This window comes from Mustela nivalis (genome assembly GCF_964662115.1).
Source record: "Mustela nivalis genome assembly, chromosome: 14".
NCBI lineage: Eukaryota > Metazoa > Chordata > Mammalia > Carnivora > Mustelidae > Mustela > Mustela nivalis.
Genome location: NC_139033.1, coordinates 8,905,585 through 8,927,446, shown reverse-complemented (window position 1 = coordinate 8,927,446; position 21,862 = coordinate 8,905,585). Strand labels below are relative to the sequence as shown.

The 21,862-nt window shown below is 53.7% G+C and overlaps 1 protein-coding gene and 1 long non-coding RNA gene across 5 annotated transcripts in view; one reads left to right on the top strand and one right to left on the bottom strand.

Moving 5' to 3' along the window:
• TBX5 (T-box transcription factor 5) overlaps positions 1–3,777 on the bottom strand; it is a 48,230-nt gene extending 44,453 nt beyond the window's left edge. The window contains exons 1-2 of one of the 3 annotated variants that reach the window (XM_082700130.1): positions 2,178–2,334; positions 1,407–1,543 (exon numbers count right to left, since the gene is read on the bottom strand). The gene's annotated coding sequence lies outside the window, so the exon portion shown is untranslated. Of the gene's footprint in view, positions 1–1,406; positions 1,997–2,177; positions 2,335–3,693 lie in introns of those variants that run through there. The other 2 variants (XM_082700132.1, XM_082700131.1) reach the window with 2 other exon arrangements.
• Positions 3,778–3,786: 9 nt separating this feature from the next.
• On the top strand, positions 3,787–5,995 carry LOC309848487. 2 transcript variants are annotated; one of them, XR_014303079.1, is made up of 2 exons: positions 3,787–4,462; positions 4,731–5,995. It is a non-coding gene; the product is annotated as an uncharacterized lncRNA (long non-coding RNA). The 2 variants fall into 2 exon arrangements; XR_014303080.1 differs by having other exon boundaries at positions 3,787–4,579.
• Positions 5,996–21,862: the final 15,867 nt, after the last annotated feature.

Genomic DNA, 21,862 nt, shown 5'->3' with positions numbered 1-21,862 from the left:
TTCTGGAAGAGCCAATAAAGATAAGGCCTGGGTATTTTTGGAAGCCATTGGGTACGAACCAAAAACAAAACAAAAAACTAGTGTCCTTTTAGAATTGTTTTTCTTCTTCAAATGTACAGAAGGACATCACAGCTCTGTTTATTAAAACTCGCAGGAGGCATATTCTTGGGCAGCAGGCAAAATGTCTGCAACAACCCGCCTCTTGCAAAACCAAAAACAGAGGAGGGGAAAGATCTGCAGAACGAGAGACCAGGTCTGCGGGAGAATTCACGTTCATCCTTTATCAGTTACAGGCTTTAAAATTAAAAGTCCTTCAACAGTAAGAGTCCTCCCCCTTTTCCCCAACTTTTAGCAACGGTTTAAAAAAAAAAAAGAAAGAAAGAAAAGTAGCCCAACGGAAAGGGCAGGAGAGCAGCAGCCGCGGGGTCGTGCGGAGGGAGACGCGCTCCTGGGCGCCGGCAGCCCGCACCCCACCGCCTGCTCCGGCGGCGCGTTCTCCCGGGTTTCTCGGCTCTCCGGCCCGAGACGGGCATTTTTGACGAGCGGCCAGGCCGAGGGGAGTTTCTCTGAGCTTCAGCCGCGCCTGGCTCGCTAGAACTGCAGGCCCAAGCTCGGGGGACCCGCGAGGGTCTAATGGGTCCCAGATAAATTCTGGGCTTCCGTCGTTGGATCGGCCCTCCTAGGTCGGGCGCAAGGGGTAGAATGGCCCAGGTTGCAGGCTTATGAGGTTGGAACACGCAAAGTAACAGCTGCAGAACTGTTCAAGCCCGGAGCCTGCCTCTTGCTCTGATCGCTTTCCAATCTCCTGCACGTTTCCAAGTAAGGATTTCCTCCCTCAAAACCCGTTTAGACTGGGAAAGGAGCGCCGAGGATGGCCCCCCAAAGCTTAGCGGCCGCTCCAGCAAGGGGCTGGATCCCACCCAGGGCTGCGGGGGCCGGACGCCCGGAGCCCGACCGAGGAGGACGGCTTCCGAGGCCCAACTCCCCAAGCAGCTTCCCTCACCACACCCTCGGGGTTCGGGAGAGGCGGTGACGGGAGCCCCCAGCAGCCGGCTTGCAACAAAAGAACCCGGAGCAGCCGTCCCCCACGTGCGCTCGCCTCCGCCGCGGGCCGCAGGGACAATCGCAACCAGCTCGCCCGGGTCGGGGTCGGGCGGCAGCTCCGGGGCTGGCGGGGGCGAGCTAGATGCGGTTTGACAGAACCAGGCCGCGCGTCCTGCAAACCTCCACGCTGCTCCTGGGCCGCGCGCCTCCCCGGCTGACTCCATGCGCCAGGAGCTCTCTGCAAGCCGGGATCTGCCGCATCCCGGGAAGGGCTGGAGTCCCACCGACCGCGCCTCCCGGAGCCGATTCGGCTGGAGGGGCTCCCTCCCCGAGCCTCCCCGGCCATCTGCGGGTACGGTTACCTCGCTGGGCGAAGCCGGTGCATTCACCAAATCCCTTCTTGCTCCTAGCAGGGAAACCAGCGGCGAGGCGGGGGCGCGGGCATGGTGGCTCCGGGGTGTTTATGCCCGGGACTGCTCGCCCAGACTAGCGGCTACCGCTGCGTACAAAGGATCACCCACCGCTGGAGCCTCGGCAGCGACTGCCCACCCCCAACACACACCTCCTCCGCTTTGCGTTAGCTCACTCGCTCTCCCTAAAGACTTCCAAGTTGTCAGGCGCCAGAAGAGCTCCAAGAACGCAAGCAGCAGCCTCCAGGAGCACCCTCAGCGTTAAAACCTCAGCGCCCTGCTTCTCACTTGCACCCCTCGGGAGGGGAAGCTGGGGAGACAGGAGGAAGCTGTGGGAATGGGCAAGGTCCTTTCTGGGCGCCGCTTTCAGGGTTAAAGTTCTGGAATCCAAGGAAAGAGTCTCTCTCTCTCTCTCTCCCTCTCTCTCTCTGTGTCTCAGAAATACAAGCCGACTCAGCTGAGCTCAGTGACGTTGGGCTGCCTTGATGCTTACAAAATACTGAAATTGCCTATCCAACTAGCTCCCACTGCACACAGCCTGCCTCTGCCTCTTTCCCGCCCCCTCCCTCCCTCTCTCCCTCGCTCCCTCTCTCCCTCCCTCTCTCCTCTTCTCACTCCCTCCCCCAACCACCTTTTCCATTAGATTTCCCGAACACTCAAATCACAGCACTACTCTCAAACCCAGACCTCGAGATCACCCCTCCTCTCCACCCCCTTCCCAACCTCCATCCATCTCCGCTGCCCTGAGCTCGGCTCGGTGGCTGCAAAAAAAATCCTGCACAAATCATCGCAAACCCGCTCGGCTTCTGCCTGGGAAGTAATGTCGGGGACAGGGCTGTGCAGAGAGCGGAGTCTGAGCACAGTACGCTGCGCGCACACACACACACACACACGCCTCGCGCCCCCTCTGCAGCCTGGCCCACGTTCTCCTTCCAGCGCTGACCTCAAGATAGAGCTGCGTGACCCCGCCTGGCCTGGCTGGCCGCCGCCGGCCGTCCTAACATCTCTCCCCCTCCCCACTCACCACCCCAACTCCCAGTGACTCCAGGGTGAAAGCAGGGTGAAGGTGCACTGGGACAGGAACCCAGATCAAAGATGCCAAGAAACGGCCCCGGTGTTGGTGGGGGGAGCTTCCACCCCCAGGGCCACCAGACCTCCCCGGCTGGAGGTGTACGTGAGGCGGTCACCAGTTTTATTAAAATAATCAAACAGTCATGGGAGACTGGCTGGGGTTTTCATCTCTACTGGGCCCCTCTCCCTGCCCTCCCGGCTCTCTGAAATGTATTATTCTGCGGGTTGAAGAGGTCAAAAGAAGCGTAAACACAGTGAGTAGGTCTTAGCCTGAGCAGACCCAGTTTGGAGCACCAAGTTTCGGGGCCGGGATAACTGTCCGGGTTCCCTTCCGTTTCCCACCTTGCCTCCCGTACCCCCTCACCGTATTCTTTTCTGGGGCTCTGATTAGAGACTTGGGCCTGCAGGCCAAGGTCTGGGGAGAGGGATGGAGAGAGGAGAGACGCGCTGGAAACCAGCGGCCAGATGGGTGTAACATACCCGTTTGCAAAATTGCAAAGCGGATTGTTCATCCCTAAAAGTGGGGCGACCGGGGGGAATAAGCAAGCCCAGCGTCTGCGACAGTTCTCACTCCACCTTCCAAGTTTGTTTGCAAACAACCTTTCACCACAGCAGTTTATTTATTAATGTGAAGACACCCTCACCCTTCCAGAATGTCAGCTCAGAGGACTCACTCTGGGCTTGCTAAGGAGGAGACCCCCGGGCCGAAGACTGGAAACAAACATGGCTTCAGGATGAGCTCTGATCTCTGCATCTCTGGCAAAAGGAAGGGGAAATCCAGAAAGACTTCTCCAATCCCCTTAAACTCTCGGAGATTTGCGGATAAAATAAATTCCCATAAATAATTTGCAGCCCCCTCCCGGGAGGGCACATCTGAACTCCCCCAAGTAACTGCCTGGCCAGATTCACTTGGTCTGTGGGAACACAGCCTGTGCTGGCCACCAAGCGAAACTGGGATTTTGAAACCTCCAGCAGGAACCTATTCCTGCCAGGTGACACTCCAAGGCGAAACGCAAGAGCGTGTGTTCTTATTTCCATGGTGAAAAACAGCATCTCTGGGAGTGGGTATTCCGCAGGACCGAGCTGGGGCGCAAAGCCAGGGGGCCTTGGCCAGGCGAAGTGCTGAGGGATACCTCTCCCCCCCATAGCTGTCCAGGGGGACACTCACCTCCAAAAATCCCACCTCTTCTTTCCACGGCAGAAGCCAACAGTGGCGCCTTGCTGGAGAGTGGGGGTTCAAGTGAAGTTTGCAAAGGGCCCCCAAAAGAGACTCCTTTTAGGCCAAGCCTTCTTCCAGCCTCTGTCAAGAGTAGTGTGTACCTCCCAGCTCGCGAAGCTGGTTTGTGGTCTTCGACAAATTAAATATTACTATTTATTACCAGGCATACCCCAATAAAATAAAGAGGCAACCAGGCGATACCGACTATCTCACCAGCCGCTGCACCTATAGGACTTGGAGACGTCACGAGTCACGCAACCGGCCCGCGCGCTGTCACGCTCGACTGGGGGGCAGCGGCGGGAGGTTAATTTCTGTCCGTCTTCGCCTATCAGCCCAGGGGCTGCGCAGCCACAAGTCCCAGACACCTCGGCCACGGGAATAAATAAGGAAATAAACAAACCCAGCGCTCTCTGGGGGAAATGGGGGCGGCGAACATCAGGCACAAATAGAGCCAAGATCGATTTCCTTAGGGAGGGGGAGGGGGCTCTTGGCAAAGGGAGGTAGGAGCCCCCGTCGCCCCCGGCGCCCCCGATTGGGAAGAAATCAGATTGTTTAGGGTGGAACGGGGTCCCTTGGAGGAGGCACGAGAGTCCTTTTATTCTTTAAAAATTATTTTTTTCCGAGGAGGAGCTCTCGGCAAACGAATATCGAGGCGCCGCTCGAGCTGGTTCAGTTGGGGACGCGATAACTCAGCGCCGGCTTGCAGACCTGCGTAGAAGTAATTACGGGTTATCGCGCAGGGGAAATGAGATCGAGGCGTGGCGGGGAAGAAAGAGAGTCGTCCGTAAAGTTTTTGCTGAGAAAAAGCCCATTCTGCGCGAGCTCCCCTAGCTAGGTCCGGGGATGCAACGCGTCCCAGGGTGGCCCGGCGGGGGCGGGTTACGAGTGGGTGGTGAGGAGGAGGTAGAGGGAGTGATTTCTGCAGAGAAATATTACAGCCACCGGGCCTGCACTGGGTGAGACGCTCTATTTTATTTTGTAATAAGGATTCGCAGTTTTGGGGGGCTCACCGATGGCCATAACGTCTAAGCGCCCCGTGGCGGATGCGCTCCAGCTTTTGCGCGCGGCTGGAAACGCGCTGGGTGCGGTTGCGAAACGCACAGCGTAGACGTCCCCAGAAGAGCTAGAGGCCTGTCCCGGAGTGAGCAAGCGAGCGCCGGGCCTTCCGCAAGGGTAAGCTCCCCGCCAAGGGGCCGAGAGGGAAGCAGACGTCGGAATCTGGCCTCGCACCCCAGCTTCGGGGTTCCATTCCGGGTTTCGCTCGCGCCTAACCCTCAGGGCTTTCCGAAGCAGGGCCTGGCTCCAGGCCCGGGCCGTCTGGGGCCGGAGCGGCCGCGAAAAGCCAGGAACGCAGCCGACCGAACAGCCCCAGGAGCCAAGGTCAGGCCCGCGGGGAGAACGGGCAGTGGTTTCCAGCGCAGGACACGGGCGCCCGGGGCCAGCCGGGCCGCAGACTCTGCTGCTTCCAGCAAGCAGGACCCGCATCGCTCCGTCCGGCCAGGCCGCACTGACCGACCCCAAATTCTCTTCCGTTTCCCAAGTTATTAACAATTATCTTTTCCTCCATCTGAGGTCCGTTGGGTGCAGCATTTGCTTCCAGACGCCGAAAGTGCAAGCCGAAATCCTTCACCGGGGATGGGTTCCCGCTTGACCTCGGGGCCGAGGTGGGCCGGAAGCGGAGGCCTGGGCCCAGCCGGCGCTGGAGGGGGAAGGCGAAACTCCGAGCGGAGCCAGTTCCTTTCCGTTCGGCTCCCTTGTCTCGCATCCCTGGCGCGGACCCCGCCACCCCCCGGACCAGCTCGCAGAGGATTCCGAAGCCTCAGCGTCCCTGGCCCTCTGTTCCAAACGCTCCAGAGTCGGACCACGGACCGAATTGGATAAATTAGAGACCTCAGCCTGTGCTGAGCCTTTCCATTCCTTCCCCCAGTCACTGGGCAGTGAGTTCCAAAGCGAGGCGGCAACGTGCAGCCTTCGCTCCTTCTTCGGGAGGATCCCCGCTTTCCGCGACCTGCTCCCAGCTGGGTTTGCCCCCCAAAATGTATTTTCCTCATTTTGCAAAATTCCGGCCCCGATTTTAATATCACTGTGGGTAGAAGACTAGAGGTTCCCACTTAAAAAGTCCAAAACAAAACCAGGCGAAAGCAAGAGGAAACCACTGTTGGATCTTCCCTCCTGCCTCTGTTTTTAACAGAATCGAGTCCCAAACCACCTTCTTTCTTTCCTCCCCAAAAAGAAGTGGCTTAAAAAGACACCCTCTTTTCCGTTTCTTTTCTATTGCGTCCTGCCTGACTCGAGTCTCTCCTGGAGGCATCAAGTAAGGAGAAGAGCAGAAGGGCCTGGGAAAATGAGTAAGAATTGTAACAACAGATACGACCCAAGGAAACTTGGACCAACTCCTTTTGCAAAAGAGGGAGTCAGACTAAGGGAGAGAAATTTCCTCGTTTCTCAGGGGATCACTTCCCCTCCTGCCTAGTTAAATCTGGCTCTGTTATATATATATATATATATATATATTTTTTTTTTCCAGGACCATGGTATCTCCCTTCCCAATGTTTGATTCTGTTCCTAGCTTCTTCCCTTCAGACCGGAAGCATCTGGGAAGAATACTGGCTATTGCTATTATTTTAATATCCCATATTCTCCTCCAATATTTTCACCAGGGTTTATTATTGCTACTATTTTTGTTCATGTTGGTGTTCTTCCCTGTGCTTTGGAAAAATTCCTCCCCGTTCCCCCAAGTTTGGCGCGTGAGGTACCCGCCGCCCCGATCAGGGTAATAAAATGAGAAAAGGAAGCAGGAGCATCATTCTAGAGGCCTGGCTGAGATCGCAAGGCTAGAGATTTGCAATCTCCCGGAAGAGCAGAGAAGGTGGTAAAAAGCAAGGCTGCGATGCAAAGGAGCATCTCTGTTCTTGCCCCCCTCCAATTTAGGGCGTCCTCCGTGGAGGAGAAGGGTCTTGAACTGAGAAACTGAGCTGCCTCCTACCCCATGGGTTTCACTGAGCATTAATGCTCCAACCGTGTCTGCAGCCCAGGACCTTCAGAAAGGCCTCCCGTGTAGTCCGCCTGTCCCCGCAGCCCCCCAAAATGTGGGGGGAAATATGCTGAATTCCCGGGCTCTGACCCAATACGATAGAGACCCAGGCTGATACCTCCAGGTCTGGCGGGGACCCTGTCTGGGTACCTCCTCCTTCAACTGGAGGGTGCAGTGGAAATTTGGGAACCCACTGCTCTCCGGGGCTCTGGAAAGACAAATTTTCTTTGGCAAAGGGAACGGTGTCGCGCTGTCGACACGGCAGACTATTTTTCTTTTTTCCTCGCAAGGGCGGAGGAGGGGGGTAGAAAAGAAAGCGAGAAAGAAAGGGAAATTAAATCCACACGTGTTAAGCTTGCTCAAAGGGCCGGATTCAAAACCAGAGACGAAACCGCGACTCCAGTTCTGGCTGCCCGTGGGCCTCCTTCCAGCCAGCCTGGGCCTCACAGAGCAAGACGTCCACACCGGAGAGAGCCCGATCTGATGTTTCATAAAGAGATTTCTTTAAGGGGCAAGGGACATGGATCCTGTCTGTGCTGCAGGGAGTCCGAAAGCAGACTGTTTGCAGCAAAGCAAACAAAGATGGGAGTGGTGACCGTCCCCCGCCCCAAACTTCAAGAAAGTCCAGCTTGATACCTCCTAGTCAAGCCAATGAATCAGGTAGCATTAACTTTATAACCCAAATGAGCCAGGCCAGTGATTCTGGAATTCTTAAGGGCTGATCAACCTCTGGGACTTGGAACTGCCTGGGTCAAGAGAACCTAAAAAGTCCCGCTTCGGAGGCTGGAACAGCCAGTTTAATCTGCACGGCTCCTTCCGCATCCCCTGCTGCTTCTCTCCCTCCTAGAGAAACTTGCTAGGACGGCTCCAGGCCCCAGCCACGGGAGGAGCCCTGCACGGGTGCCGGAGAAGTGGCGGTGGAGGAAGCCACGGCCTCCCCACCCGGAGCTGCGAGTGAAAACTGTAGTAATGACCTTGAGGAGGTGAAGGGACGCGTGTGGGGGTGCGGGTGAGGAAGGCAGTCAGACCCCAAACTGGAAAGATCCGTCACCAAAACGATTGCTTGGTCAAGACCTCTAATTTTTCTTCCCTTTCAGCCCGGGGCCTCGAGCGCCCGCAGCAGGTCCCCTCCCTCCCGCCTCCACCCCACCCCAGAGCCCCCTGGCCTCCCACTGCTGGGTTTCTGGCCTTTGGGGGCAGCCCTGACAGAAATCTCCAGAAACCGGGACCCCAGATCCCCAGCTGCCGCGCACAATCACAAGCGGGAAACCCTGGGGTGAAACTGACCGAGGCTTGTCCTGGGGTGCCCCTGACAGGTTGGTAGCAAAGAAGAGGTCCCTGGCGACCGTTTCCGCAGGGGCCCTTGGTTTCCTGGTCACCATGGCAACCCAGGAATCCCACCAAACGCTGGCAACAATGCGGTGCTCCGCAGGACCGTCGGGCTTTGGCCCTGAGTTCCAAGGCCTGCAAGGCTCCATTTCCGCCTGGGTCTGGCTTTCCCAAACCTCCTGCATGTGTTCAACGCGGCAGGGAATGACAAATCCCCCCCCCCTTTTTGAAACAGAGGAGAAAAATCCAGATTTAGTGCCATGTCTGCAGGCTGGGTTCAGGTCTGGAGCAAAAGCCCCGACTTGGAACTGAAGGCCGGCCATGACCTCAGAGGCACGCACTTAGGGCGATGAGAGCATCCCACCCGAGCCACAGCCCAAAATCCCAGCCAGGGACCTGGGCCTCGGGGAATGCTGGGTCTCTCCACCCAACTCTTTACCCATCCGCTTGCGAGGCTCCCTGCCTGGATCCCAACAACACAAAGTCAGGAACTCAAGTCATCTGCAAGGCCTTGCAGAGAGAAAGAATACATTATCCGCCTTTTAGAGAAAACATTTTCCATTGTGGGTGTAATAGAAACAACATTCAAATAGTATGTTGGGGTTCCATGGCTTTCTTCTTGAGCCTGCAGGGCGAAATGCCCCCTCTTGTTATTTGTGGGTGGGCCGCGCACAATACAGGCTGACTTTTCTGTTTCATTCTGGAGGCAGCGAGCTCCCAGAAACAGCCAGGGCACTGACTAGCTCCGAGGCTGTGGAGGGAGCCAGAGAAAGAGTGAGCCTCAGAGGGAAGGGTGCAGACCTCTATGCCGGTGCAGACCCATGGCTGCAGGTTTGGGGTTTGGCTCCCCGCCCCCCGCTTGTTTCACTCTCTGAAGGAGACACCATCCATCTCCAGGTTGGTCTGGAAAGACAAAACTCCCTCAGCTTCCACTGGGGGGTATCTAATGTCCCCAAAACTCCCAGCTGGCTTGCACTGCCCCCATCCACTCCTTTCCAGTCTGAGCCTCAGCCCCCATGGTTTTTCCTTCCCAACATTTCCCATTAATGTTGTTGGAAGAGTTCTGCTTGAGTCTATAGGGCCACAAAGAGAGAAATGTGGATATTCCAGGCTCAAAAGCCTGCTAGCATTTGAGGAGTGATAATAGCTGACATTTACAGCAGGCTAGGAGCTGTCGGAACACAGTTTCTCCCACTCATTTAGTTCTCAGTAGCTCCATGAGGAGGTAGCTCCTGGGGCCCTGGCCACAGTCATGCACAGTGAGCACAATGGGCACATTTTAAGCATCTAAAAGCACATTGAGGGGCCCCTGGGTGTCTCAGTCATTAAGTGTCTGCTTTCAGCTCAGGTCATGATCCCGGGGTCCTGGGATAGAGCCCCGCACCCCTGCTCAGCAGGAAGCCTGCTGCTCCCCCTCCCCCTGCTTGTGTTCCCTCGCTTGCTAGCTCTCTCTCTATGTGTCAAATAAATAAATAAAATCTTTAAAAAGGTAAAAAAATAAAAAGCACACTCAGTCCAATGAGGGCAGTGGCCAGAGACTTAGCTTTTGGGGTAAGGGCTCAGATACCTCTGTCGGGTCTCCATGCCCTTCCCTCCTTCCCAATGAGGAAGCAGAAGAGGGCCTTAGTGGGCATGCAGACCGAGATTCAGGAGAACGTAGCAGGATGGGAGAGGTGTGGACATTCCCACTGTCAGCCTCAGTGTTCCGCTCTCAGTCCTGTTCTGTTCCCAAGCCTTGGTCCATATGCATCCCAGCCTCGATCCCAGCACACACTGTCCCCTGACGGGAGGGAACTGGGGGTGGGTAGGATACAGGGGAGGTGGGGAGGAGATGACCTGGTTCTGTTTCTTGAAAACAAATAATTAGGTTCAGAGAGGGCGAAGACTTGCCTGGGTTACGTAGCATCTACGGAAATGCACCCAGCTCCTTGCCATTCCCTAGTTTTGCACATTTAGGGAGAGCCTGAAAGGGAACCCCGGCCACTTCCCACAGCTGGCTGTGGGCTCAGCCTGCTGAGGGTGCCCCCCCCCTGCCTTGGAGGCACAGAGGCCGAAATCTGCGGGTCACCGGTGTTCCCCTCCCAGATGCTCAGCTCTCAGGGTGACCCTTCTGTCTTTGCACCACCCCAGACTCTCACGACTTCAGGATGTGCATGGATCCCATGGCCTCAAGATCCCATTGGCGGGTCTCAGGAAGCTCCCAAGCCTTTCAGGAGCTCCAGAGCCTGGGCCCAGAGGCCTGATGTCGGTCCTGAGGCCTCCGCAGGTGTGGCCTTTTGCTTTCCCACTTCTAGACCCTTTCTCTTGCTCCCTGTTTGCCCTTGCCCATACTCCTCCCAGGCCAGCCCTGGTGCCGCGCTGGCTGCGACTAGTTAGAAAGGGAAGGACTTCTTTAGAAGCTGAGGACTTGGATCCAAAGCCTGAGAAGAACACCCCAAAGGGAGGCCCAAGGGGTCCCCACTCTCCAGCAGCCACTTTTCAGTTCCCTCCACCAGGGACCTGCCAGCCCTTTGGCCTTCCAGGGAATGATTCTTCCTGCCACCATGCAAATTACACCTTCTGGGAGGCTGCCACCTCTCCAGACCCCCTCCCCCGCAATCTCCTAGACCCCTCTCCCTCAGGTTGCTGGCAGAGGACACCAAGCTGGGTTGTTCTGAGGTTCCTCCCAAACCACTCCAATACCAGCTCCTCACCATCAATGGCTTCCCCGAGGGCCCCATGTGCCTGCTCCTAGTGCATCTTGGTGAGTTCCCAGCACTAGCGAACTAACACACAAGCCCGCCCCAGGACCCAGGAGTGAGCGCCTGATCCGGGAACACCTCAATCAGCGCACAGGTACGGCTGGATCCAGCTGCTAACTGGAGGGACCCCTCTCCACCTGGACCCATGGGCCTCATGTCTCGTCCTGTGTGACTGAGTGTGACCTTATCCTTGGAGTCTCTCTGCATGACTGTGTGTCATTTGTGGAGAACCTGTGTATGTCTCTGCCATTTCTGAGTGTGTGTGTATGTGTCATTATGTCCTTCTTTTACATATATATTTTTTTCTGTGTTACCTCCTTACGTGAGAACATGTGAGTCGGTGGTGCACTCGCCCGGATGTGTGGTTGTGGGTGTGGGTGTGGGCGTTTAAGACTCTACGTGGCAGGAGCGGCCTTGTAAGTGCATAAGGCTTCCCGGCGGGGCGGCCACCAGCCAAACATCACCACAGGTCAAGTGGTGTCCCGGGCTCATAACCCAGCGTTCAGCTCCCCTCCATTTTTATTGACCACTTTTATGATTATTATTTTTACCCACAGCTCCAAGTGGAGGCCTGCAGGCCTGGGCCCCCTGGAAGGCAGCTGAAGTCCTGCCATTCACCCGGGAGGCCAGAGGGGTTGTCCGCAGGCCGCTGGGCCACCAGAGTCTATATTTGGAAACGAATTCCACACTCACTTCCTGGGAACTGGGTGAGAGGTGCTTGGGAGCAGAGGGGGCCGCGTCCATTAAGGAAGCCCCCTGCTGGCCCCCATGGGGCTCAGGGGAAGCCCCACGTTCCTGGCAGGTTGGAAACGTCAGGTGCAAGTGGACCCCGATATACACCTGGACGGTCGCCGGAGCCCAGTTGCTTCCTCCGCAGGCAGAGCTAAGCACATGGGGAGCTAACACACAAGCCCACCACACTCCTTTCCCCACCCCATCATGCCGCCCTGACCCGGGCACACCCCCAGGGCCCTCCCCAACCCCAGAGGGACAGAGTTGGCTCTAAATCTTAACCGTGTTTACTTGTTGGAAGTCAGTTCCCAAGGGATCCGGTGCTACAGCAGGGCTGCCCCCAAGTGCCTCACTCCAGGCAGCATTTGACCTTGTCCCCCATGTTGGGGGGGGTGCTGGTGGGCTCCCTCCCTGATAGATCTGCTACTTCCAGTCTCCCTGCAGGCAGACACCAGCGAAGCTTGCAGAAATCCTCCTGGAGCCCGGGAGGGGCACGGCGCTTACCTGGGCTGCCCAGCCAGGCCCTCTCCCAGCCCCTCGAGACCTTGAATGTGGTCTTGGGCCTCAGCCACTTGTGTCCCCTGGTGCTGGGAGGAAGCCGACTATCCTGGGCCCGCCCCTCTCGGATGCCGCTGGCAGGACACTCTGTCTACAAGAGGTCAAGCAGCAAGATGCCCCAGACCAGGCCGTTCAGGAGTCACTTAGAGCACACACCGCCATGCCCAGCCCACCGCCGCTGGGCGCACACGCACATGCACACACGCGCGCACACACCTGTCCTCAGTCTCCTGCAACCTCACACAAGCCAATATCCAAAGATACACTCCTGTTTCAGTCACACACACACACACACACAGAGGCTCCTACTCACTGCCAACAAAGACACAGCCGCATCACACAGACACACCAAACTAGACACACGCAGACACACAATCGTGGTCACGCACACAGGTGGACACGAACTCAGCCACACATTCGATCACAAACTGTCATAGCAAGTCACACGATCACGATTACAATCCCTCCCCTCCCTCCCTCTGCAGTCCACCCCACACTCCCTCTCAGCCTGGACCCTCACGTCTCCTCTGCTGTGGACACACACGCAGGAGCTCTTGGACGCTGCTCCAGTCCAGGAGGAGCATTTGGATGGGCACTGCCAGCGATCATTCTCCAAGGCCTGGTGAGGTTCCTCAGGACAGATCCCTCGATTCAACAGCCCCCCGCCCCGGGCTGGACAATACCAGCTCAGGAGAAAGAAGCCCGTGCAAGTTTTGTGGCCGGCAAGGGAGAAGCCCATCTCCAGATAAACCCTCAACCTCAGCCCACCTCGTTTCCAGCTCTACCCCAACCCCCACAGAGGCCCTGAAACTTTGACATAGACCCTCTAGTGGGCCCTGAGCTCTAACTAGTCCAGCTCTCATTTTACGCGTGGGGAGACTGAGGTCTAGAGGTGCTGCGATCTGAAACGGAATTCCCAAAGCTTCTCAGGATTTGGGAGCAGAGCTGGAACTAGGACCCCCGTCTTTTGCCTCCAGTGCCATCCCATCCCTGTTTACAGTCCTCCAAATGGCATCTCAAAAGTTTTATGATAGAATCCCAACTCCTTCTCATATGTTGAAGGCCTTGTATGAACTGGCCCCCACCCACTGCTCTCACCTCATCTCCTGGTCCCCTTTCCACCTCCACATTCCATCCACCCTCCTCTCAGTTTCTCATTTGCACCAAACTTTATTCCTACCCCAGGGCCTTTGCATGTTCCACTCCCTCTGCCCCTCCCCAGCTTTCCTCATGGCCGTGCCTCCTGTCATTTTTGTTATGTGCTTGTTTATTATCTATCTTCACTTTAGAGTCTAAGCTGCTGAGGACAGAGATCATGGTGCCCATCCTATTCACATAGTCGATGCTAGATAAATACTTGTTGAATAAAGTATGTGAAGGTATTAAACAGAAGAACTCAAGAGTCAAAGATGTGGAGACATAGAACATATAGAAGGAATACTGAGGGGCACAGCACTACATGCTCCAGGCACTAAAATAAGGAGTGAGGTTTGAATGGTGGTAACTTTAGAGGGGAGATAAAACCTATGCCTAGTTCTGGGTTTCTGAGCCTTGAAGTCCTGAAATGCTTCCTCTCTCCCTGTCCCACGTGCCCCTCCCCCACCCCCCAACCCCCGCCCCGAATACCCCTCCCTTTCTACCCCTCCCTTGTCCCTTGTCCTCTGGACCTTCCTTTTGTCCACCCTTCTATCTGGTCCTGGGAGTCTGGAGAAGGAGCCAGTAGATTAGTGAAAGTGGTATTTTTATAGACTGATAAAAACCACGCTTATCTAGAAAGCTTTGTCCCATTTCCCCCAAGTGTCCCTAATTGGTCATTTGCCCAATGTCCTCTCCACCCTCCCTGCCTTTTTGCCTCTGCTCCCTTCCCTGCTGCCCTTCCCTCCAGCGAGGGCTGCCCCACAGGAAACCTTTGCCAAGAGGATTTGTGGGATGGGGTGGGGGTGGTGAGACAGATGGGGAGGAAGGGTGGTATTGGGGGAGGGGTCCAGCCTTCTCCAAGTGGGTTTGCTACGCCACTCTTTAATGATGCCAAATATATTAAATTCTATACTCTAGCAGCCTCTTAAATCCGTTTATGGCCCATGCTAGACCCTGGGCTATAATAATAATAAAAATAAAAGAAAGGATTTATGTAGCCAGGGTGTGGACCCGTCACTGGCAGAAAAGAAAGAACTGTTTCTAGCTGATCTTGCTGGCCTGTCGCCCACCCTCTGACCTCCCGTTTCCCCGGGTGGAGGCTCCCGGGGGTAGGAAGGGGGGGAACTGGGTTCCTCGCGGGACAGAGTTAGGAAGCTGAGGGAAATGTCCAGTTAAAAGGAGCATTTGCTGGGCTTTTCACAAACCAATATTTCCAGACCAGTCCCTCCATTTCTCTCTTGGGCTCCTGGAGAAGGACTTTCCTGTGTTACAGTACAAAGAGGAACAAGGACCGGGAATTGTGGAGAGAGCAGAGATCTGGGGTGGGAAAGGCCTCCAGAAGAAGAGAAGAAGCCCATAAAGTTGGTTCTTCAGTTCCTGGACATTGTCACGGGCTCCGGCTCCACCCCTGCCCCTTCCAAGTTGTGTGACCTGAGCAAGCCTCTTTGTCTCCCCTAGCCTCAGTGTCTCCATCTATACAATGGGTCTCCTAAGAACACCAGCCTCAGTGGTTATTAAGAGGGAAAAAGAAATGATCTATTTAGATGTCTGGTGCTAGTTTAGAGTAACAAGTGCCCGACTGAGGCACAACTACACCGAGAAACGTGCCATGCTGAAGAAGGCTGATCCTCTCCCGGTGAGTGGGGGCTGTGTGGGGGTGCAGCCCGGGGCTGGAGGAGGACAGAGAGGAGGTCAGGGACGGAGTTGTTGAGAGCAGTTGACCAGCTTCCAGTGTCTGGAAGGAGGAGCCAGGTCTTCTCTGACAAAGGTTTCTGGGGCAGAGGAGAGGGCAAGGGCAGGTGAATGAAGCCAGAAGTGCCCAGCAAGCCCTGGCCTCTGTTCCAGGGGGAGGGGAGGAAGGTGAGAGCAGCCATTCTCTTGTGACTTCAGTATTGTGGGACGGGGGCTATGGCAGTGCCCCATGCTGTGACAGCAGCTCCTGAACCTTGGCTAAGAACCTAAGCAGTAACGATTGACTTCCAGGCCCTGTTGCCCTAGGACACAGCACTTCTGATCATCCCGCAGCTCCCAGAACCTGAAGAACTTTCACTGTGAATGGCTGAAAGACTGAACGGAGCCAGGCCCTCTCTCTGGCTTTGTGGTCTTGGGTCTGGGTGTCCATGAGGCCAGGGCCTGGAGCTGGGAGTGAGAGGATCCTGTTTCTCTGCTAGCTGGAGTACAATTCTCACTTCCTGGGTGTCCTCTTATCAGGAAACTTGAAAAATAGATTGGGGACCTATGGAAGCTTGATTGCATTTAATAACCCAATTTCTTCACACCTTTGCATGGCTGCCACCCACACTGACTCCAGACTTAGCCTCGGGAACCTGCTATGGCCAATGGCACAGTAATACACTGGGCACCTTGTGGGTCTCTACTCTCTTGTCCTTCTGCCATCTCTGTGCAAAGGCAGAGCTAGCCCGATGGAGGATGGGACACAGAGTTGAGTCAACCAGTTGTCCCAGCCAAGGCCCCAAGTTAGTAAGACAACCCAGCCCAGACTAGGAAAGCCACTTCATTGGCTGCCAAGCCCCACTTGGCAGTCGCAGCTGGCTAACCCAGTCCCATAAGCAAAAATAAGAATGATTGCTACAGGAGCCAGTGTGGTGATGACTTGTTACATGGCATTACTGTGGCCGTAGCTAACTGATACAGAGCCCTGATCTGAATCCAGCCCTGCCTATCCCTACCTTCCCATTTTTACCAAGGAAAGGAGTTTTAAGGTTCCAGCTGCACAATTTAAAGCCCTGGGTTCTATTTCCAGGATTGGTTATTTAAAGCATCAGAGATAGACTGGGGTGGAATACTATTCAGCCATCAAAAATGCTATCTTGCCATTTGCAACATCATGGCTGGAACTAGAGGGGGTCATTCTAAGCAAAATAAGTCAATGAGAGAAAGACAATCATATGATCTCACTGTGGAATTTAAGAAACAAAACAGAGGAGTCTAGGGGAAGAGGGGAATAAATAAAACAAGACGAAATCAGAGAGGGAGACAAGCCGTAAGAGACTTAACCTAGGAAACACACTGACGGTTGCTGGAGGGGAGGATGGGGGAAGGGGGGACAAGGTAACTGGGGATGGGTGTTAAGGAGGGCATGTGATGTAATGAGCAGTGGGTGTTATGTAAGACTATGAATCCCTGAAGCTCTGAAACCAAGAGTACATTATACATTAACTAATAGAAATGAAAGTAAAAACATAAAATAGAATGGAATGGAATGGAATGGAATGAAAGGAAAGGAACGGAACAGAACAGAACTAGACTGGGGCTTCTATCTTCAAACTGGGGAAACTGGTTTGGACAAATGAGGGAGAATTCGTATGAGGGAGAATTCCTATAAGGCCAGGTCTACACTGAACCAACTTCCTGGTTCACGGAAAACACACAGACATGGGTTTAGGGAGGCAGGATGCTTGGACTCTTGAGAACAATGGCAGGTTTTCCCTAGGGCAGGCTGCCATGCCACAGAGGAAGGCACCCGGCTCCTCCTTCAGCCATAGCGCCCCCGGTGTGCTCTGGGAAATAACCCCTTCCTCTCTCTTCTTACCCGGAGATGCGCAATTAGCCTATTCCATCCCCCCAACCACAGTGATTGGTTCAACAATAGGCGTGTGTCCAAATTCTATCCAATCAGAGGTTCTTGGGGGGACTTCCGCCGGAAATACAGGAAGATGGACGCCTATTGCCTAGCGTTCTCCCGGAGGGAAGAGCCTGCCCAAATGGGCGAGTGCTCTGGCATCTCTCGGACTCTATTTTTCTTGCGTGTGAAAAGAGGATACTCATTGCACTCTCTTCTAGAATTATGGCGAGGGCTTAATGAGATAATCGATGAAACGTACCAGCCGGGTGATCCTTCAGTGTTAGCTCTTGTGATTAATTGGATGCCATCTTTGGGCTAGATCAGCGTTTTAACCAGTAACGAAGACTGGTTAGTTTTAGTTACTGGTTAAACTGAGCAGATACCTGGTAGTGTCCTTATGATGCTTTCTCTGTGCACGGGGACGCCGGTGAACACGGCCGCGGGCGTATGCTCCCAGATGCGTCAGGAAAACCCGCAAGCTGGGCTTTCCAAGCGAAGAGAACCCTGAGCCTCATCAGGCATTGCCCTAGGGAGGGTGGTCTGAGATGAGCCGCCCTGAACTCCCTCTGGTCACCAGCGGCACCGGTGGGCCCCTGCAGGAGTTCTTGCCTGCCATGAGCAGCACTTGACTTGGGGTTGAGTTTATCCTGCATGCCTCCCTTCCTGGGGGCTGGGTTCGTTTCGGGGGTTTCCTTAGCAAAGTACCACAACCCGAGTGGCTCGACAGCAGACCTTTATAACTTCGCTGGTCTGAAATCAAGGCGTCAGCAATCCCCTAAATTTCCCCTTTTTATATGGATAGTAGTTGTATTGAATTAGGTCCCACCCTAATGACCTCCTTTATCTTAATTAACTCCATAAAGACCTCTCTCCAAATAAGGTTACGTTTGGAGGTCCTGGGAGTTAGGACCTGATGCTGGAATTTGGAGGGGTTGGGGTGGGGTATACAATGCCACTTGTAGCAAGAGGGTGGTAACATCTGGGCTCACCCACAGCGCACATCCAGACACACACACCCCAATCCCCCAGAACATCTCCAGGGTCCTGATAAGTAAAATTCACAGCCGTGGTGGGTCAGAGGGACATTGGTGAGGGCAGTGTCTTTGAGGCAGGCATTCTGGAAAAGTCATGAGGGAGATGCTGCTTTCGATCTGGATCTGTATCTTTTGCCATGAGCTCCCGGATGAACTTCTTATTCTCTCTGAGCTTCACCTTCTTCATCTGTCCCTTGAGCTTGACAGCAGACGCAAGACGCTACAAGAATGAATGGAAATAGGGCGCCTGGGTGGCTCAGTGGGTTAATCCTCTGCCTTCGGCTCAGGTCATGATCTCGGGGTCCTGGGATGGAGCCCCACATCGGGCTCTCTGCACAGCAGGGAGCCTGCCTCCCTCTCTCTCTCTCCCTGCCTCTCTGCCTACTTGTGATCTCTCTCTCTGTTACATAAAGAAATAAAAAAATCTTTAAAAAAAAATGAATGCAAGTGGCTTGGGGAAAATGAAGGGGCCTGGCCTGTTGCTGAGGAACAATGTGGTGTAGTTAACCTTTTAGATCTGGGTTCAAGTCCAGACACTGACAACTACAGACCACGTGGCCTGGGTATCTTCATGTCTAAAATCAAAAATAATTTCAGGATTTGCCTTATCATATTGGGGAAGATAGCTAAATGACTATCTAATAATATGTGTTCCCCTACATACCCCTAAATGATAGGCATCACATACAATCTAACAAACCTACTGAGTGTTCAGTAACTGTTAGTGATTCCCCTCACCCCAGTTTTAGCCTTGCTGCTTGCTTTAAACCCCAGTTTTGAAAAACAGCTTAAGTACACATACATCATGGCCCACATCCTTGGAGCTGAGCCCCACTGAGCAAGACAAATGACCTAAAATTTCTGCTGCAGATCACTCGACTCAAGTTCCCTGGGGAAAGGCTGGACATGTTTCTTTGGAGAGAGGAAACTTCCAGATGAGACATTAGTGAACGAAGCTGAGATTGTGCAAGGTCACCAGGAGCTCAAAACCCCAAAAGCAAAAGTGTAGGTTCAAACACCTGGAAAGATCGAGGTGTTGTTTTATGACAGCTCAGATGCCTGCTGTCTGGTTGAGTCTTTCTGTCACCTACCTGCCCCTCGTCCTCCCAGCTCAACAGGTAACCATGCCTTGATCTATAGGAAGAGACAGTGAGTGACTGTGCACTGACCCATCTCCTATGAGACATGAGTAGTTTACTCGGAACCATTTCTATTTTAATGAAAGAAATGTTGGTTCAGCCTGCATGGATCACAAGGACCACGTCCTCTTTGCCCCAGAATATTAGTCTCTGTTTATTTACAGCAAAGCCTTATATCCCTTTCTACACCCCTAAAAAGAAAGCACAGTGGAGGGGTACAATATGCCCAGGGATCCCCAGGAGATTGGTAAGCAGTAAGAGGGCAGTCATGCTCGGAGTTGACTTACAGTCATTCCTATCTGGATGGAGGGCCCGACGGTCGAGCCAGCGGTCACTACCACCGGCCACAGCCTGATTTCCCCATCTCAGCAGCCCTGGACATTGTCCAGAAGGGTGTCTTCACGTGGCCACTCCTGGATTCAGTGGACATTTCTTAGCAACACTTCCACGCACTATCTGTTGTCTCATTTCATTGACTTGGAGGAAGAGGGATGGTGAAGCGCGGAGTAATCTCTAGTGTGATGTAAAAACAGCCCAAGACTTCTCGGCCAGGGGTTTGTTGGGGGATGGCAGGGCTGGGAAAAGGATTCTCAGTGCCAAAGCATGTTTTCAAGAGAGCTCAGGAGTCAGATGCCCCACGAAGGGCCTTTGCATTCCATGGTTCAGAGCACAGGCAGGCCAACTTGGGTGACCATGCACGAGTTACTAAACTCTATGCCTCAGTTTCCTCTTCTGCAAAATGGGTACACTAACACTGCCCTTCTGGGATTTCCAAGAGGAGTAAATAAGAGATTCGTGTATAACACTTAACACACCACTGACAGAGGGCCAGCAGATGTAGCAAAATTACCCTTCTTCCTCTCTGTGGTCCATGTGTAGAACTGTGAAAACGTGCTTCCCTTAACTGACAACAATGTGTTCTAGTCTTTAATAGGAAAAGAAAACCAATGCTGAAGAGGTGGTTTCTAGCCTCAGTGACTTTACCTGAAAAGAAACCCACCTGATAGGTTACGGGTAAGGTTGTGGAGTGCGTGGCTCAGCAGGGGAGCCCGATCACTAGAAATGGGGTATGGTGGAAATCCTCAGTGAGGAATCAGAACAACCAGTCCACGGGACTGAATTTTGCTTTAGTTCACAGTTATTCCCCTTTAACACCCACCCCCTCGGCTCAAATGTTGGCATTCAGTTACTGGTCCCACGGGTCTAAGGCTGGGAGCATCTTTTTTGCGTCCATCTTTGGACCCAACCAAAAGACATTTAATAGATGTAGATCTGAGCTATACCTGGAAATCATTTAATGATATAACCCCATATTACTCTTTAAAAAATTTTTAGATGTATTTATTTACATCTGATTGTGGACCCAGCTCCACAAACATCTCGGCCCTCACACAGCTCATGTTAATGTCACGCTGCTCAACCACAAATGAATAAGAGGCTTGCACAACGCAATGTCAACTCTATTGTCCCCAGCTTTCTCTCAAATGCTTTCCTGGAAAGGACCATGCAGGTCTTTATTTTCAAAGTAAATGGTGGGTTCCAGCCCTACAGAGAGGTGACTAGAGATCTGTATACACATACAAATACCTAGTTCACGATACTGAAAACTGTTTGAGCACTGACACATTCTTGAGGTCCTTGAGCCAAATATTCCTAAAGCCAATGCACCCTCAGACTTTCCAATTTAATGAGCCAATAAAACACTCCCCTTTTAAATGTTTTTCGCTTAAGCCAGTTTGAGTCATGTTTCTGTCAATTAAGTGAGGTACGGGGAGCACCGCGTGGGTCCTGACAATGACCGCTACCTTCCCTTGGATGACCTCCATGCTGCAGACACCGTGCTCTACAACATGTGTCCAATGAGAAGGGACACCCTGTCCCTCCCCTTAATGGTCTCACCGTGGTCTCATAAAGAGATAGACACATAACAGAGGGTCACAAGACAATGCCCTCTGACGTTTCTCAACCTTTCCTCCTTGCTTGAAATAGCCTCTCCTCTTTTTTCCACCCACCCAAATTCTCATCTCATTTTGGCCTACAGGGGCCAAGTTCACCCTCGTTCACTGAGACTGTTTCCATGGGGTTGGAACCCTCAAACATCCACTTACGTGAGGAGTGGTGTAAGACCCTGTGTGCCCCACCTGGCCGACTGTATTCACAGCTTGTGGGGAGTGGAGTGTGTGGACACTGGTATGTGATGATAATTAGTCCATGTTTTTGTAATTCATTAACTCATAAACACAGTCTAGCTGGTGATGGGCTGGGCATGTGGTGGGGAGGTGGTGGTGGTGGGGGCAGGGGCATGGTGCCAAGAAAGAGTAGCTGAAAACACATTCATTTTTTTAAGTTCTTTTTTAAGATTTTATCTGTTTATTTGACGGAGAGATCACAAGTAGGCAGAGCTGCAGACAGGGGGCGGGGCGGTGGTGGGGGTAGGCTTCCCGCTGAGCAGAGAGCCTGATGCAGGGCTCGATCCCAGATCCCACGGCCCTGAGATCATGACCTGAGCCAAAGGCAGAGGCCCAACCTAATCAGCCAGCCAGGCATCCCTGAAAACACGTTCTTCGATGAACATTAATTTCTCAGGCCTGGGAGACTGTTAAAAACCTCTGACAACGCTAACTGTATCTTGCACCATGACTCTGGGCCAGAAGCTCTTGAGGACATTGGAACCTGATTAAAAAGGCCTGCAGGATGCCTGGTTAGCCCAGTTGCATAAGCAACTTCCTTTGGCTCAGGTAATGATCCTGGAGTCCTGGGATCGAGTCCCACATCAGGCTCCCTGCTTAGCAGGGAGCCTGCTTCTCCCACTGACCTCTCTCCTCTCA